Source organism: Uloborus diversus, chromosome 6 (genome assembly GCF_026930045.1).
Source record: "Uloborus diversus isolate 005 chromosome 6, Udiv.v.3.1, whole genome shotgun sequence".
NCBI lineage: Eukaryota > Metazoa > Arthropoda > Arachnida > Araneae > Uloboridae > Uloborus > Uloborus diversus.
In genome coordinates this window covers 94214524-94233449 of record NC_072736.1, presented here as the reverse complement: position 1 = coordinate 94233449, position 18926 = coordinate 94214524, and positions in this window count along the sequence as shown.

The following is an 18926-nucleotide window of genomic DNA, read 5'->3' as shown; positions in this document are numbered from 1 at the left end:
TGAAAAGTTTTTAAATCTAAAGACCTCTTTTAACTTCCTTGGGAAATTTTGTTTGTTAGAATTATGAACAGATTGACTGCATAGGAAGCTTCCTACATGTCTCAAGAACTCTTACTCATTAGCAGTTAGCTGAATCTATTTTAGATAATTTTTTAGAACAATTTTAGTAAGATGGGGTAAAGTGGTCATAATATTAGGCTTAACAAGTAGTGTTCTTCTAATGTCACTTAATCATTAAGTATAAGACAGATATAAATTAAATATTAATTTCACTTAAATATGTATTGTTTTTTCAGTAAATGGTGTTAAATATACGAGTATATGCGTAAGTATACGCATATACTCGTGTAGGCACGTATATAGACGTATTCACTTAAGTGCACCAATAAATACATATATGGGTATCTGCAAGTATTTTTAATCTATACAGATATACATTCGACTATAACGTATATACTCGTTTATATATATAAACACTTATATACTCAGGTAGACACTCATATACGCGTACGTACTCGAGTAGACACTTACATACAAGCATATGATATACAAGTATACAGGATGAGTTTAAACTTTTAAGCAAATTATTAAAAGGTGTTAGAGGGGAGGATAAGAAGTAAGAATCACATAAGGAAACAAACACAATACTGACACGCTACATGCACGCAAAGTCAGAAAATGATGGATGCAAAACTGGTCAAAAATTTATTACATAAAGACAATTTTACACAACATTTTAGGTTTCAAGAAAATTTTAAAGCGATTGATGAAATTTGCGGCCTGCAGCTGTGATATATGTGCGTCACAATCACAAAGCACGCTCTGTTACAATAACGAGACTTTTGAAAAACTTTCATCAGCCGATGCGCCTTTGTTGAGATGCTTGTATTAGAGCTACAGGCCGTAATTTTTAACAACTTCTCTAAATATTTCTTAAAAACTGAAATCTTGGGCAAAATCATCTTTGTGTAACAAATTGGTGATTTGTTTTGCATCCATCAGTTTCTGGCATTGTGTGCATGTAGCGCGTCAGCGAACGTAAGTTCTTTATAATTCTTTGCTTCTTATCCACCCCTCTCACACCCCTTAGATTTTTGCCCAAGATCTTGTTTCCACTCTGTAGGCACACATGTATATAAGCTTGTATACTCGTGTATACATACATGTACTTGTGTATACACGTAAATGTACGTATATACGTCTATACAGGTATATAACCATGTTTGCACGTATACATACGTATACGCGTGCTTCACAATGTGAGTAGATACGTACCCCCAAACATACACTGGATGTATCCACGAATTAACTCGTGTATACCCGTATATTTGTGTATGTACACTTATATATGCGTGTATACGTCTACTGTACACGTATATACTCATGTATGCACGTATATACTCAAGATACAAGTGCATACACTCATATGATGTTCGTTTACACACATATATACCCGTACATACACGTGACACGTATATACTCGTGTATACACGCATACACTCCTGTAGCTTATCACGTATACATGCTTATATACACGTATATGCTTGAGTAGGCACGTGCATGCATGTATCTGATGCATACATGTATCTACTTATATATGAACGTGTTTACTAATGTTTACACGACACGTATATACTCGTGTATACTCACATATGCTTGTGCATATACTTGTAACTAGAAAAATAAGCGAAATATACAAATATTGGTGTTGTTTATAATGGTTTTGCATCTATTTTTAACTATGACCACTTTACCCCATGCTATGACCACTTTCCCCCACCCCAAGAGGTAAAGTGGTCATAAATACAAAGGGAAAAGAAAGGGTTATAATGCTACTTAAATCAATATTTATTTTCCTAAAACTCAATGTACCGTGTTCTTTAATAATGCAATGTAAAATAAAAACAAAAAAGTTTAAGTGTTTAAAGAATTTATTGTATTTATTATTCACCCAAGTTGAAAACCTACGATTTTATGACCACTATACCCCACCAGACCCTACGTTCTTAGGCACTTATCCACGTGTGGTCGAGTCGAAAGAAAAACTCAACGTTCATTTGGGGGTTAGCAAAATGGAAATTAAGCTCGATTTTTGAGTGAGAATTTTTTCGCGAATACAATACTTACTTTTTTGTAGCATGAAGTAAAAATGAATCGGGTGAAGTTTTTCTTTTAGCTATGTAAAGTTAATAGGTTTTCCTCTTGTGGTCTGTCGTGGCATCACTTTTTGAGCCTCTGTTATAAACTACAATGTAAAAAAAAAAATCTCGAAATTTAAATCTCGATGCTAATTTGAAGAATTGTTTTTGTAGTTGCAAAGCTAATATTTTAAGATGCTTTAGTGCAGCAAATATTCTCCAAAATGTAGTTAAGTTAAGAACCATTCTTGGAAAGTCAGCTGATTGCTATAACTTTTTGGCGCAATTTGCAATCAAAGGTTTTTACACAGACGTCTAAAAACATCAAATGATATTTAAAATTAAAACACCGATATTTTTTAATTGGTTAAACAAAGTTTTTAAACGAATGGTGTTGACATTCGTAATTTGTACTATACATTTATTTCAACAGAATTTTGTTGCATTTATAAGTATGTTAATTATTTCTCTTATACTTTATTTTCAGTTTCTTAACTTCCTAATATCTGTACCTCAGAGCCAGACTTACGTAAGTTCAAAAATTGCTATTTTCCGTGTATTAGTGTGTTGTATGTGTAAGTCGATTCCCCATCGAGCCATGTGAGCGGCAAACTTTAAAAAAAAGTAAATTTTCAATATTTTACCATGGTTAAACGAACGTGCGTCCCGTAATTTCCATGCGCCAGAAAAAAAAATCATCTCTCCTATAAAATTATTGTAATGTGACTAATTTGTACTATGCATTCACTTCAACAGCATTTTGGTGCATTCATAACTATGTTAATTATTTCTTCTATACTTTATTTTCAGTTTCTTAACTTCCTAATATCTGTACCTCAGTGCCAGACTTATGTAAGTTCAAAAATTGCGATTTTCCGTGTATTAGAGTGTTATATGTGGAAGTCGATTCCCCATCGAGCCATGTGAGCGGCAATCTTAAAAAAAAAGTTATTTTAAATTTTTTACCAGGGTTAAAAGAACGTGCGTTCCGTAATTTCCATGTGTCAGAAAAAAAATCATCTCTCCTATAAAATTACTGTAATATGACGTACGTCCTTCTAGCTCTGAGGTACAGGTATTACATTCCAAAAATTATGACGCACATTAGAAGCCAAATTTTGTTTCTAAAAATACATAATAACATTAGTCGTACTTAGAAGGCTCAAACACATTTTTTTTCATATCAGTATTTCAAATTTCAAAGAAAATCGCAGTAAATGTAACCATACGATATCAAAAAAGCATTTTCTTTTTTGCATTTTATGCACTTTTGACATCGTTCTGACATTGGCATTTTACAAACATTTATTCATACTTAACGAGTCACAGCAGGAACGATATGTGGTATTAATATCTAATTTCAGCTACGCTGATATCTATTTCGACACTTTGACTCGTATATCGAAGCAGTCTCAATTTTAAAATATTTCAGCATATTTAAAAATCGTTCGAGGAACGTGTCGTTTTTAAGACACCTGAGATACGAAAGAAAACGAACTTTTATCGTAAATTGAAACTCCTGTCACGTCTGACATCGAGATCTCAAGTTTAAATCAGAAGAAAAGTCGAAATATTTTTATCGCCATTCCTATGTGGCGGCTGTAGCAGAAAATCTTTTAAAACACGCCATGAAAAAGTCTTAAACTAAAACTATAAAACAGTAATAAAGAGAAAAGAAAGAAAATATACATTTAGACAGTTTTTTTTTTCAACCTTTTTCATGTAACCCCTAAAAGGCCAGAAAATACATAAAATCCTTTAAATTCCTTTTTTACAATTATCTCCTTCTACAATGATACATTTTGTAGTACTTGCTAAAGATTTAATCTACTTTGAATAAAGTAAAGAACGTTTTGTGTACAGCTCTAACTCTACTGGGCAGATATTAATCCTCTTTGTACCTAAACGCAATCCCCGTAAGGTCGTGATTGTTATTCTAAGGAATGGTGATCTTTGCTGACAAATTACAGAAGACAGCAGAATTGGGGCTTTAATCTTATGGGAGCACACGGATTCTTTTTTTTTTTTTTTCGTAGCGATGTTTTACAAATTAAGTGGTAATCAGCAGAGTTCATCAAACCTGGGCTTTGGAGCTCGTTTCCAAATTCTGAAAATGATAATAGTCATTTTCTACCCGCAGAAATTTTCACATGTTTAATGTAATTTGGCATGAAAATAAAAAAATTTTATATCTATCATCAGAAATCATACTTTTAGTAGTTTTCTGTCTCAATTAGAACATAGGACCGAGGAATGTCAGTATTAAGTACTACACCTGTTATTTCTCATAATGCAGTAATGAAACAGAAAACCAACACCAGAACGGTATCCTGATACTGCTTGCTATGAAAATGCTTGCTATGCTTGCTTCTTTTTAAGCGACTTTATAAAGCAGGTTATGATTTCGTCTGCGGCTTTTTCTGTATTTTTTTCGTATTACTCGCAGAATACTGGACTGATTTGAAAAACTCTTTTTTTGTTTGGAACTAGAGGGTTATATTTTCCAGACGGTCTCATGCAGTGATGTTCCCATCAATTTTTCTGATGGTATACTCCCAGTAATTCTTTGCGCATAATATGTGTATACGATCATATACATAATATGTCCTGATATGAACATTTTGGAAGCTTGAGGGTGTACGCTATGTGTCTAAAAAATGTTTAAGAGTATACGGCGTATATGAAGTATACCCTATGGGAACACCACTTGTCCCATGTTAAGTTTGTCTGGATCTGATGAGGAATCTCGGAAAAATCTAAAAAATGTTCAAATTTCATACGTTATGGCTACGTAGATCAGCTTTCGTCAGCTGCGCGATACGTCACAGGTCGCACGGTTTTGGCGTGAACGAGGAATTTTTCCGACTGAGGAATCTTGTTTTCAACATTATTTAATTCTCACGCATCGGGATGTTTGATTTTCATGTTGCCGCCTGTCAAATTACAGTTATAGTCTTACTAATGTATTTATTACTCATGAAGCAAATCAGTAAATTAAATGTATTTTGCTACGAAAGTATAGTTAAATTACTTAATTTAATATAATTTTTTGGGGGGTAATAATAACTTCATTTAGTCATTATTATTATTTTTTTAATATTTCAGTTTTGAAATATATTTAGTGTTCATTTCAAGGGGGATTAAAGACAAAAATCGGTATCCCCGCTCCCTACGACGATTAAATTTATATTCTTTAATACATTTATCGTCACTGGTGTCCAATTTCGGAAGTTTGACAAGTATTCTAAATTAAATATTTCGTGACGCCGTCAGTTTAATTTACGGTTATAGCAATACTAATTAACAGAATTCGAAGGAATTTTTTTATGTACTATGCTCCCCGATTAGAAGTCGCCTGGACCGATTAGGAAAATTCTTTTTCTGTTTGAAACGGTATACTTCTCCCGGTCGTTTAATGATCCGGGTATGAGGGATCCTGGAGAAATCGAGGGAGCTCTTCAAACTTCATACTTAAGCTTTGTTGTTTGTAAATTCATAGCGTCTCACTTAGTGAAACGATTTTTATGGGTTTTTTTATTTAATGGACAGGAGTGATCTAACGTAGGTTCCAAACCTTTGCGTCACCATATTTGTCCTTTAGAAAAAAGCTATGGACAAAAAACAATAAACTTCATTTAATTTCAATATTAAACGATTAAATATAAAATCCATTGTTAAAGAAAGTGCTATAAAACAAAGGTACTTTCTTTATTCAGTGTTAAAGAAAGTACCATAAAACATTAATATAAATCAGGTGTGCCCCTTAAGGGTGGGGGGGGGATGTGTTTGAAGGGGTTACTTTTCCTTTTTACTTTGGGGGAGTAATCCCACCTAAATATTTTCCCTGTATTAATCATTAGTAGTCATATCGCAAATTTTGAATAAAGACTCCTCTAAGGCAAACAGGAAATTCATTTAGTATCTTTGCTCTAGTAGTATTTTGATCTTCATATGTACAACATAACAGTAGATATTCTGTTTATCTATAACGGATCAAGTAAAGAGAAATGTGACTTTTTTTCACGAGTTACGTGACACGTAATATTGTGAAACATAAAATAGTTGGGAAAAACATTAACATTTAATTGGTTCTAATTAAATTAGAGCACGAATGAATCCTGGAGAGAAACAAAGATCAGTTTTCATTGTGAATCGTATAAAATGTTATGCGGATTAAGATTTTTTCTTTTTTTAATCGACTTCAAAAAAGACGTTCTCAATTCGTTGGAATCTTTTTATGTATGTCCCCCGTAAACTCAAACACGAACAGACCAATTTGGATTTTTTTTTCTTGTTTGAAAAGGTATATACATCCCAGGTGATCCCATGGTCATCAGATCAGTATCTGAAGATGGAATCCTTGAAAAATCAAGAAAACTCTTGAAATTCCATGGGCAAAGTTAAAGCGACTTCTGTTGTTTTTTATTGACTCTTGAACTTTTTTCGGAAAGCATACTTTGTTAAAGTCAAACTGATGATCAAGCCAATTTTCTTTGTAAATAATTGCGCATTTGAAAAAGCCTTTCTTCACAGTCTTTGAAAGTCTCCGAGACGATTTGCTCTATTTCTATGTCTATTTTGCTCCACTTAGCTGCTTTCAGACTCCTGTTTTCGACGCTTTCTCACTCGAGGTGTATGTAAGGAGTGTACTACATACTCAACCCTACGTACTTATTTTATATTTACAACACTAAAAAGCAAAAAACCAATTATTTTCAAATAAAGAAGGAATCAACTTCAAAAAACAAAGAGGAACTAAAAAGGAAAAAATAATTTGTCATATTTATATACGATTTCCTGCCCAAACGTATAAATCAAATTTATTTTACAATTCCAGTACAAAATTCAATTAAACACCCATTTGTAAAATAAACACTGATTTTAAATATTATACGATTAATTTTTTAATACCTAATTAATAATATACGGTCTATTTTTAATAACAATTTAAAGTCGAAGACTCTTATAAACTACTACTTAATGTAACTGACAACCCACCAAATCCTGAGTTTTTTACCGGTTTTTTTCCGAGAAAAATTGGAAAAAAATGGAAAAAATGATTTTTTATGAATAAAAATAGGGTATCTATATAGCTCTGTGTTTCTTGAAACATATAAAGGGTTAGGCATTAAAAAATATATGCAATCCACACATCTTTATCTGCTTGACAGAAATACACATAAAGGCAAGTTTACTTAGAAAACTTTTTTTGTTAGAGCTTTCTTGGTCAAACACCCGAAATAAGTAAAGTCATCTTTCAACCAATAATATTGGGTAAGGTTAAGGTGAGTCTAATCATAACCATTACATTTTCTATTTTAGACTGACTTTGAAGGTTGCAATAATAATTGTAATTTTTGACTTTCAAATACGATTGATATTGTTTGAAAGGAAAATAAGTATGATTTCCCTTCCTTACAATGTAACTTTACTGTCTGAAAATGAAAGCTATTGAGTTTTGATTTTTCCCAAAACAGTCTATAGAGAGAGTTTTGATCTGGTCTTAAATTGTTTTTTTTTTTGTTTTTTTTTCAACAGAAACCCCCAAACCAAAACTGCATAATGGTTTCTAAAGCTGAACCAAAACTTAAACTAGAGTTTCAGTTTATTCATACGGCCGTGTTAAGCACAGTTGTAAAAGTAGTCATACCTGCACTTTTGAACAAAACTGAGTTATTAAAACCAAGTTTTTCCCTATTTTCTATTTTACTTAACAAATAAAATGGTTAGTTATTTTTGATCAGGAACTATTTTTTTAAAAAATCTGAAAAAAGAAAAAAAAAAAGACATTTGAATCAAATGTATGGGTAAGAGCCAAATTTTAAAACACAGTATCTCAGCTTGAGGTCAGCTGCAGATTCCTCTTTTGTACCTAGCACGGCAGTATACAGAATGTAAAAAAAAAAAAAAAACTCGGGCATCATGGAATGGAAGTAAAAAATTTCATTTTAATGAGTGTCTTATTTATTTTTGTTTCAAATTTATTAGAAAAATAATTACAATATATCTCCTAGTTTATGTATTGTTTTTCGATTGTCTTACAATTTTAAGCAAAATACCTGCTATTTTTAAATTTTATTCAAGTAGAACGATAATTCGTTTGCTTAATTTGCTATGGCGAACAGCATTTGATGCGGTATGTCGCTGCCAGTGGCTTGGAAATGATAATCGATGTCCGGAAAGTCTACAAAAACGAACAGTGAACATTTCCACGAGAGAAGTTGTTCGTAAGATGGGGAAATTTATGACCGTTATGTGCGACTAAGGGCAAAAAACTGCTCAAACAGAAGTTTTACGAGCTCCAAAAAGTTGAGGCATTCGTATGATTCCAAAGAAACAGAAACGTTTGAGATGGGCCACAAGTCCATGCTGGAAGAGACACCTTTCACTGATTTACCGCTCAACCAGCTCATAACACCCAGAACAATAGGATTTGGTCTGTAAACACTCAAAACATCTTAGAAAATGTTCGCCAAAATCCGAAGTCAGGCTTTGTCTGTGATGGAATCAGCACAAGCTACAAAAAATCTCTTGTTTTTTGTGGATGAGGGTCATAAAATGAATCAAAAATGTACCAGAAGGACATTCTAGAAGCTGTTGTACTTCTGTGGACCTAAGGGCGCGTCAGCACAGCAATGTAGACTGGACATTTCAATTTGACTTCACACCAGTTCATAGGGCCCAAAAAGATAAGAATGGTGCAAGGCGCATCATCTTTGACATACCATCATTTGAGTGGACGCTCTACTCGCTAGACCTCAGTCTCATTTAATACTGTATGGCTTGTTTTAGAGTTAAAGATCTTCCCTAAACTACACATAAGTTTGGACTCTATAAACCAATTGCTTTACAGGGAATAGGATTGATTAAACTACTTGCGGCTCTTGAATGAAAATTTTAATAAGCAGTCTCACGCACCTCTGTATTACTTAAAAAAGCGGCCACTTTAAAACCAATTAATGTATTGATTGCTAAAAGTCTTCTCATATTATTTTTTTTTCTGTGTTTTGTTAACTTATCAATTTTTAATAAAGTTACATGGAAAATTGCTTGCCCGGGGTTTTTTGTTTTCCGCACCCTTAACCTTTGGTTCGCGCAGTCAGCAGTAACATAGTTCTGTGATTAAAGTAATGCTTGCTTGTTTTATGAAGAAGGAAAATAAATTCTTCTCTAAGGATCTTGGTTTATTTTATTTATTTATTTGCAAAAAAATATTAAATGTTTTTTGATTACATGCAAATTTATATTATCATTCAACAATTTGCATTATAAAAGTTAGGCAGTATTTTAACATGAAAGGAAGGGGTAGGGGTTTAAGTAGTTGAAATTTCTAATCACTTTTTGCTGAAAATTTCAATTAAAACTTCCTGAAAAGTTGAAAAAATTCCTTTTCTTTTTTCAATTTTTCCGGAGTGGAAATAAACCGCTTCGGAAAAAAGTTTTTTCTGTTTTTTTCCGAAATTTTCCTTTTTTTTCCGATTGTTTTTATCTCTAATCAGGTTAAATGCCCCATTATAAGTAACATCACCAAACTTGTTAAAATCATCAAAAATGATTTAAAATTAACCAAAATAATGCAAATCAATGCCAATCATAATATGAGCACCAAAATGACGAATCAAAATCAAATTTATTTTTTCAAAATGAAAATTAAGGAAGATGAAAATGTAAAAGGTTTTAAACTGCGTTAAAAAATGTCCCTCTTACCTTTTACGTTGCGTAAAAAGGCGTTACTGGGGCGAATTATCTGGTGGTGGGTGGTACCCCGACTTACTCTCCCTTATGAAAATATAATTACATATCAAATGACATTGAGATAACAGTCAAATAATAAAACTAATGGTTTAGAAATTGATTGAAATTTAATAAAATGTACTTTGAAGTTTTAAAAGAGTTTATTCAGGGCAAAAAATCTAAAAACAAATTTTTAATGCTTTCATTTTCACACTACGATCTGCGAAGTGCATCTCAGAACCCCAAATTTATTTCCGGACTCATCATAAAATCTTATGTTGAGACTTCTTTCCGTCATGTTCATATCCAGCAAGGAATTTAATCTCCAACTACTTTCATCACCCCGTCTTTATCCGGCCATCAAATTCCCTAGAAGAAGCTGACAACTGCATTATGAACTGAAAAATAATGATAATTTGACAAGCATTTCATCACAATTTTTTTTCTTGTGCATTCAATAAACAATCCTTTGTATTAAAAATCAGTATTCAGTTTTTAAAAAAAAGAGTCACTGTAAAAAATATTTTGTACATACTTTTGAAACATACGACTTTGCTATTATAGTGTTTATTAATATTTAATATTTACTGATTAGTATTAGCGTAAGAGGCTTTTTATTTTGAGTACGTTAAACTATGTTTTGTGTTTCGTTTTCAGACAAAAATAGAATGAAAAGAAAATTAATTAAATCCGAAACAAATGAATGCCCACGGAAGAATGATCATAGCCCTCCATGCTCAAACTTCCCTCATTACGTTTTTGAGCTTGAAATCTCGAATCGTTTCCAAGTTAGCCTCATTCTTCCCTGTTAAAACTCACTCACTATGATGATTCTTGCCTAAATAATATTTCTCTTGAATACTGTCTGTAATAATCTACGTGTTCCCATAAGTTAACCAGAGTTTTTCTAGAAAAATGGACTTTGATCGTTCTTCCTCGTAGCCCTTCAAATAATAACACACGTCACATTAATAAAAAAAACAACTTGGTCATAGTGTCAAATACATTTTTCCCGCATTACAACCTATATTTACAGCACAACATTAGCATTTACATGTACGGATGTAGAAGATTCCCAAAAGGAAGTCTCGGGAGGACACCAACCTGCCAAAAATGTTCTTATTCAACTAGTTTTGTCGGACGGTGCGACAAAAATGAGGATTTCCAGGTTTTTTTTTAATTTAATGGTGAGTAATGTCTCTTGTGATCCATGTAGTAGGCATGTTCGTATGGTATCGTTTGGTAAAATTCGGAGTTTTATTCAGTAAGGGAGACTGTTGTACCTTGACCATGGTGCATGGTTCGCCATGCACTATAATCAGATGGCGCTTTTACCTAGTGAGGAATCACGGTACTATGTCAGCCATGACAGTCTCTCCACCTCCCAGAGTGAGTTGTAGGTTGAAACTCCAGTTTTTATGTGGACAGTGATTTTTTTTGTGAATTGTGCAAACAAAAGTAAATAATTTCAGTGATACTTAAATGAAGTTTTACTTTTAAAGATTAGTGTTACACAACTGATTGACCATTATATCTATTGCCTATCTCTTGGTAAGTGTATTCAACAACTAGTCTTTACTTTTTACGTAGCTGTTAGGCTAGGGTAGCCACTTTTGTATAAACATGCACCCTCGTGTATATTGAAATCAAAATCCATCTTGTACATTGAACGACTGATCAATGTACAATGGGTTGTAGTTTTTTTTTTTTTTTTTTTTTTTTAAGGTAGGATTTTATTCATGCCTCGAAGTAAAACTGGAATCAAGAGGGATGCAGTAGATGTTGAGGCATTGCAAAATGCTATTGAAGCAGTAAGAAGTAATGATCCTGACAAAAAAATGACTTTTAGAGAGGCCGAAAAAGTATTCAAAGTAAACAGGTCAACCATTATTAGACATTTAAGAAAGTTGAATGAAAGTGGGTCCAATAAACTCGAATACAACGTAAGTTATGCAGTTAAGAAAGTATAAGAGGTCTGTCTCAAGGTACACGAGCATCATGTACCATGGACCAAATTATATAAAATTTGTGAAAAATATACAAATATAGAAAAATATTTTTTTATAATACGAATATTTTTTTTTATTTATGCAAAAAGCCTTGAGGTTAAGTTTTATTAACTAAAAACCATCAAAATCACACATTCTTTTCTTGAAAAACAAAAAGCTTTAGAAGTGGTCCAAGGTACAATAGTCTTCCCTAAATTGGGACTTTCCTCTTCCCAAAATTTAAAGTTCCGGATGCCTCTGTATACAGACCTTTTAAAATATTGTAAAAATGCTAAGGGAAAATAAAGTTATCATTCTATAGAATTTACACAAAATCAATGAGATAGATTTTATATTTTCTTCGCTTCATCTTACATCTATGTTTGACTTCTAACTGTTTATGAACTACATCAGTAATTCAAGCTCGTACCTGGCAGGTATTCAATAACTGCTATATACGCAGTAGCTAAATTACCTTTTTTAAGACTTAAAATGTTTATTAAGTACATTTTTAAGTAATCATTCTCATCTAGTTGCATATCCTGCATGTCTATTTTGAATATATATTCCTTGTAAGATACTAGAAAAATATTTTTTTTTCAAAATAATTATTTGAATATGGTTTTTAAATTCCTTATTGGTGCTGAAACTTTTCCAGAAAAAAACTCTACTTTGTTGCAGTGTTTTCTTTTATGCATTTATAAATTTGAATCTTTCTTCTTGATTGAAAAATCGTTCCCAACAACAATTTAATACCTCAAAAAGAAAGGATCAAAAAAGTAAAAAAATTCTAAAACACATTCGTGTCCTCAAATTCTTTTCCCTTTGCTTAAAAGTATGTGAATAAATGTAGTGCAGGAGATATTGATCCAACTCGGACTTAACAAAACAAAAAATTTTAACTGGGAAAAACAACTAACAATGGGTTCTGAAGCTAGGAAAATTAGAGGTCGGAAATAATACTTTTTATGCAGTTGATACTTTCCATAAACCTAAGTTATTCATAACGTTTTTATGTTTGAAAAAGGGCGTACGTTTATTATTAATTACATAGAGACGTTTCTAAATAACATGTGGAGATTTGAGGCTGAGGAGCAAATAGATGTAAGTGAACTGATAAATTTTTGATAAAACGGATGCGAAGCTCAAAATTTTGCCAGGCTTTCACTGAGAAGTTTCGAAATCAAGCTTTATATCAGCAAGTACCAGTACTATTAATACATATCTTGCTGATACCACTTAACAGTTTCTTCAAGCATTCGTAATGGTTATCTCCAAGCATAACAGTTTGTTTTTTTAAAGAAAATAAGTATTAAGTATTAGTTTTTTTTTTTTTGAAATTTCAGAGAGGGGGTATTTGGGGGCAAGGGAGAGTTATTAATATAAATTAATATACAAACTAAGTGTAAACAATATGACTACATGTTTATTTCAAGTTTCTAACTACTAAAATGAAATTAAAATAAATCGTATAGGCTAGGGTAAATATGTTTAACCCTAGCCTATCCCTTTTTAGTGGAACGGATCTCAGACGGCATCCTTATACAAATAATTGCTGATGATAAAGTAACCCGCAAGTTTCAACAATGAAACTCGCGCCACAGCATGATAATTTGATAATGTTTTCGTAATGTGTAACATGCATGGAAAAACCTTATTGTGTCAAGGCTGAAATTGATCTTCCAACTTAACAGTTTTACTGGTAAGACTGTCATTTTAGGAAAACGAAGGAACCAAAACAATTCGCAACTCCAATAAACTATAGAGGCGCTGCAGTCACTGTCTAATGGCGGATGAAAAAGGTAAAACAAACAAATGCCGTTACTTATAACTTGCTTTATCGCTTTGTGAATGACAACAACTTTTTCATCGTGTTTGTGGGAAGCTCCTTTTTTTCTATTCTTCTGAAATTACATTACACCATAAACAGCCTGAAGCCTGTAATTTATCCCAAAGAAAACACGTGGAATGAACTGTTTTACCTTTTTCGGTAGTATTGTTAACCACCGCAAGGTAGCATATTTGAGCTCTGGAGTTGCGAATTGACGTTATCTACAAGACTTTAGGGTTAATCCACTGGTGTTAGGGTTAAAATTTCAACTATTAAAATATAACCAAACAGGCAATTGCTTCGTTCAAATGTAGAAAAAATTTTCACCCGTCATACCATGATGGGCGACTTTCTGGTTAGAAATAAAATGATGCGAGTAACAAGATCGCCCGTTTGGAGACACGGATTTGTGCAAATTTGCCGGTAACTTTCGTGAACGGCAGATTCGAGCTAAAGCCCCAAGTGATTAAAATGAACTATTAAATAAATCTTTAAGTTCAATCACAAAGCAAACAGAAACATATAAACGCACACTACGCATGCTTATACGACATACTTAAGATCACTTGAGGGTCCATTTGGCTCAAGCAATCCTGGCTAAATTAAACTTGTACTTAAATTGCACATTGTAAGAGCCCAGGGTGCCTATATCTGGAGGAAACTAGGCGTCGAAATGCTCCGTACCATTGTCAAATGCTACTTAATGTGTCACTTGAAACAACCGATCCCATGTTGCAGAAGTGTACTATGTCTGCAAATGGTGAGGTAACAAATGCAGCCCTATTGAAATAAAAAAAAAGGTTAACAAATCCCCAAGCACACACACAAAGTAATTGGATAATTAAAACTATTAAAAAGTAGAAAGTCACCCGTCAAGATATGATGGCATAAACAAATTGCTTCTACTCTTCTACATTTGAACGAAACAATTGCCTGTTTGGTGATCTTTTGATACTTGAAATTTAAACCCTAACTCCAGTGGATTAATTCTAAGCTCCAGTGGATAGCGTTAATTTTTAACCACTTTTTTTTAGTCTTCATTCCCCTGAAATGACTGTCTTTCCACTAAAACCGTTAACTTACCGGATCGAGTTCAACCTTGTTACAATAAAGCTTTTCCCTGCATGTTAAACAGTACCGATACATATTATCAAATTACCAGGCCGTGGGGCGAGTTTCATTGTTGAAATTCACGGGTTACTCAATCATTGGCTATTATTTATATGAGGATACCATTGTATTGGATAAGAAATATAATCTGCCAGTCTCTTTATATTAAAAAAAAAAAAATAAGGTCAAAGAAATTTTGAAAGGAAATCTGTGGCGGGGGGGGGGTTTAGAATTAGTTTTTTGTAATTAATTTTTTAAACTCAAATTTCGCGTAATTGGCCATTAAAAGGATGAAAAAATACTTGCACATAATAATATTATATATCGTTGGAAAGGAGGTGGGGATTTTTCGAGTTCTACGCAATTTGTTTCAATGCTCTAACTTATTTACGGCGGGAGGTATTTGCGTTTTTAGCTCGATTTTTTTTCAGCTGAAATTTAGGCACTACTTTCTTTAATAATTCTTTTAGTAAAAAGTGAAAGAACTGTCCCACAGTTATCTTCTTGACACAATTGGAAAAAGCAACATTTTTAGTACAGATCTATCTCGACCAATGCTCGAAAAACTAAGCTTCTGTCTCCAAAGGAAAAAAAGTTACAAGTCGTTTTAATCAAGTTCGAAAAATCTCATCTCCATTCAAATTACTGATATTTTATTTGGCGTTGCCTTTGTTACGTCTTTTAGATTTGTTTGTTTCTTCTTTCTTATTTACAAATTTTAAGGGTTTCGATTTTAACGGAAAGTCTTAAGCTCAACTCAATTCAAGCTCGGAGCTAAAGAGCAAAATATATTACTAGAGATCACGCATATGAAAGCGACTTTTGGAATGTAAAAAACTGCAGTTTTGCAATGTTCAGGAGCCCCTTAGCCCTCACGACTCTGTAAGTGGGTACGAGTTATTTTGAAACCTAACTCATAATGTGTTTAAAATTATTTTCTTTTCAACAGACGTTTAAATTTTTGCGAATTAAATAAGATGCGAAGCAATCTTCTGGGGTGGGCGAGCGTCAGTGATCAGAGGGCGGAGTCCCCTAGTTGTGTAAAAAAAAATTAAGTAACATTATAATAAGTTCCATTAAAATGTAAAAGGATCCGCACATTAAATCATATATTTTTTAATGCCGATTAAAAGTTAAACAATCCGTTAACTAAATGTTTATGCGGAAAGCAATAAAATCTCCAATTAATTACAAAAAAAAGAGCCTACGAAACAAATATGGGGGTGGCACAGAAGACACATTTCAATTCCTGCTAAGTAAGAAAATAATTTAATCGTTAACTATTAATGTATCTTCAAACCTGAACTGTTTAAGGCTTAAAGTAAACATACTTGAGATACATTTTGACACTGTATACCAACATGAAACACAATCTATATCTCAAAATTTTCCTTCATTATTCCTAACATGAGTTTTAAACTAGTACAATTTCCATAAATCAGTGCCTTATGTGCTTTGTATCGCTCAAAATTTTTCACTTTTGCTTTACCAAAAGATTTCAGATTAAATTATCATTTTGATTACAATGTCATTCATAATGGAAGAAAGAAAATTCACGAAGACTTGTTATCTTAATATCGAAGAAGAAAGTTTCTGCTTTACGATGCGTCATTTGCATTCAAAAGTTAAAAAAATGGCATCATAATTAACGAACTCGAAGTTCCATAATTAAATATGGAAATGAAGGTCTGCATTGGTTGGAAAAAGCTATATGTTTGAGTTCGACATAGGTATTGTTGCAAGACTTTCTTTTGTTGTGTTACAGAGAGAGTAAACAATTGGAAATATTTTAATGAACCAAAGTAGTGATTTGTGATTCTGTATGATTACATTTATTCATCAGGATGTGCCTAATTTTTCGGAGATACGTAGTTGGATTCATATCTTCTCGGTGGGTTTCAAATGGAGGAAGATGATGAGGCTTTTCAGGGAAGCGATAATAAAAGTTTTAAATTGCAGTGAAACGTCAAAAATGTGAAACGTCAAAAATTATTTTTATAATGAAAAATTTAAGTACATCGAATAAAATTTACTTTACGGTGAGCAAGGTGTGATATCAATGCAACACCCTCTAGATCAGTGATTCTTAACCTTTTAGGCTCTTCTCCTCACTTGGAACACTGATGTTAAGTTATGCCCACCGCCGCGCCGTATGTAATCAATAAAAGTTATATAATTGAAATTTAAAACTAAAACTGATAAGCATAGTAGAAACTGGTTATTGAATTAAATACAAATAATTTCGCACACAAAATTTAATCTTATTACACTTTATTTTATAATAAACATAATATTACTATTACACGCTAAATCAAATAATCATAAGAACAAAAAAAAAATTTTTTTTTGACATCTGGAATTCAAATTATGTTTTTCGCAATCACGAGTGTGTGTGTGTGTGTATGTAGGCCCGTGTGTTTGTGTCAGTGTGCAGGCACGACTGTGTGGGTATGTGTGTGTGTGTTTATGTGTGTGTAGGTGTGTGTATGTGTATGCGCATGTGTAGGATATGGTTGCAACCTGAAGATTTTCGCTAGAAGAGCAGCATCGGGAGGGGCCGGTCGACGGTGGTGCTGCAGAGGGAGGCGAGGGGAAAACAAAATCATAGGAACTCAAAACTGTCAAGTGAGAATAATAAGCAATTGTGATTGCTCAAAAAAAAAAAAAAATGAAGTATCTAAATGAGGTTAACATGTAATAAATTCACATTCGCAACATTAGTGAGAGGGTGTGCATTTGGTTTTTTCTTTGGTTTGGTAGTGGAAATTTCTAATAATACAACCTGTCGAGTAGCAAGCAGATCGTTTCGGACTGAGCTGAAAGGTTTCTCTCGCTGCAGCAATTTTTTTCTGCGTATTTATTACTCTTAATATCTGCCTACGCGCATAGGTAATAACAAAAGAAGTTCAAATAGGAAGCAATCGAAAAGGCATATCAAGACATTTTTTAAAGTATAAAAGTATTTGCCATCGGTCCTCCATTATCGAGATAACTTATTAAAGGTCTAAATTTAGACTTGGCAAGAAGTTAGATGTAACCACACAGTTCCAACTTCTGTATGTAGCAGACTAGCACATTCATCTGCACTGCAAAGCGTGTAGAAATGTTAAATTTGGCAACTTAAAAAAAGGCAGGATTTTAGACCTCATATTTCGATAACGGGGACACGAGGGCAAATATTTCCAGCAACATCTTTGGCTTTGCTCTTTCAAATTCAACTTATTTAAGTTTTATTCATTATTTCACAAAAAGGTGGCTTCCAGTATACTGCGGAAACTGTGTTTTAAAAATCCTCATTCAATGTCACAATTGTATGGTCTGAAGGAACTGCATTGTTACAATGAATTCTAAAAGGCTGTCTAAGTCAATGGTTCTCAACCTGGTTGGGGATGGGGGGGGGGGGCGCCACCTGGGGAGAGTAGAAGTCCAAGGGAGCGTGATTGTATAAAGAAAAAAAAGCAAAACTAAGTATAACAAAGTCAATTTTACAGGCACGTGTAAATATTTTGGGCATTATCGCTTTTTTGAGGTTTTAATGCAATTTTTTTTATAAAAGCCGTTACAACCTGACACTCAAAAATTTATCAAGGATTAACAGTGGCAGACGTTTCATTGGTGTTCGGAAATTGATTGGTATCCCATGCTAACAACCTCACCTAACAACTAAAATTAATTTGTTTTTAGCTTCATGATTCTTTCAATTGATGTGTTCTTATAGAAATAAGTTAGAAAAAATGGAATTGTATTAATATCACATTTTATTCACGAAATTATTATTGATATTTTCATTTAATAACCTGTTTAAGTTGTCCTAACCAGCATCAATTTCATATTGCGGTTGTCTGGGTTGACCTTGCCTCAGTTTTCAAAGAGGAACTCAAAACCTGAAAGGTCGAGAACCCATGGTCTAAATTATCTTTGTGCTGCTACAAAACTATCATCACTCATGTGATTGACAGCTCATTTGTCACTTCGTTGAGAGCACAAGTTGTTCTCCTGTCTACTTCTCAGATATTGTGGAAAACTTGCTATATGAGTCTGTTATCACCCTTAAAAAAATTCGCTAAATTTGTTTAATATTTGGCCTTGAAAAGTTTAAAAAAAAGGGGGCAAAATTGTAATTTT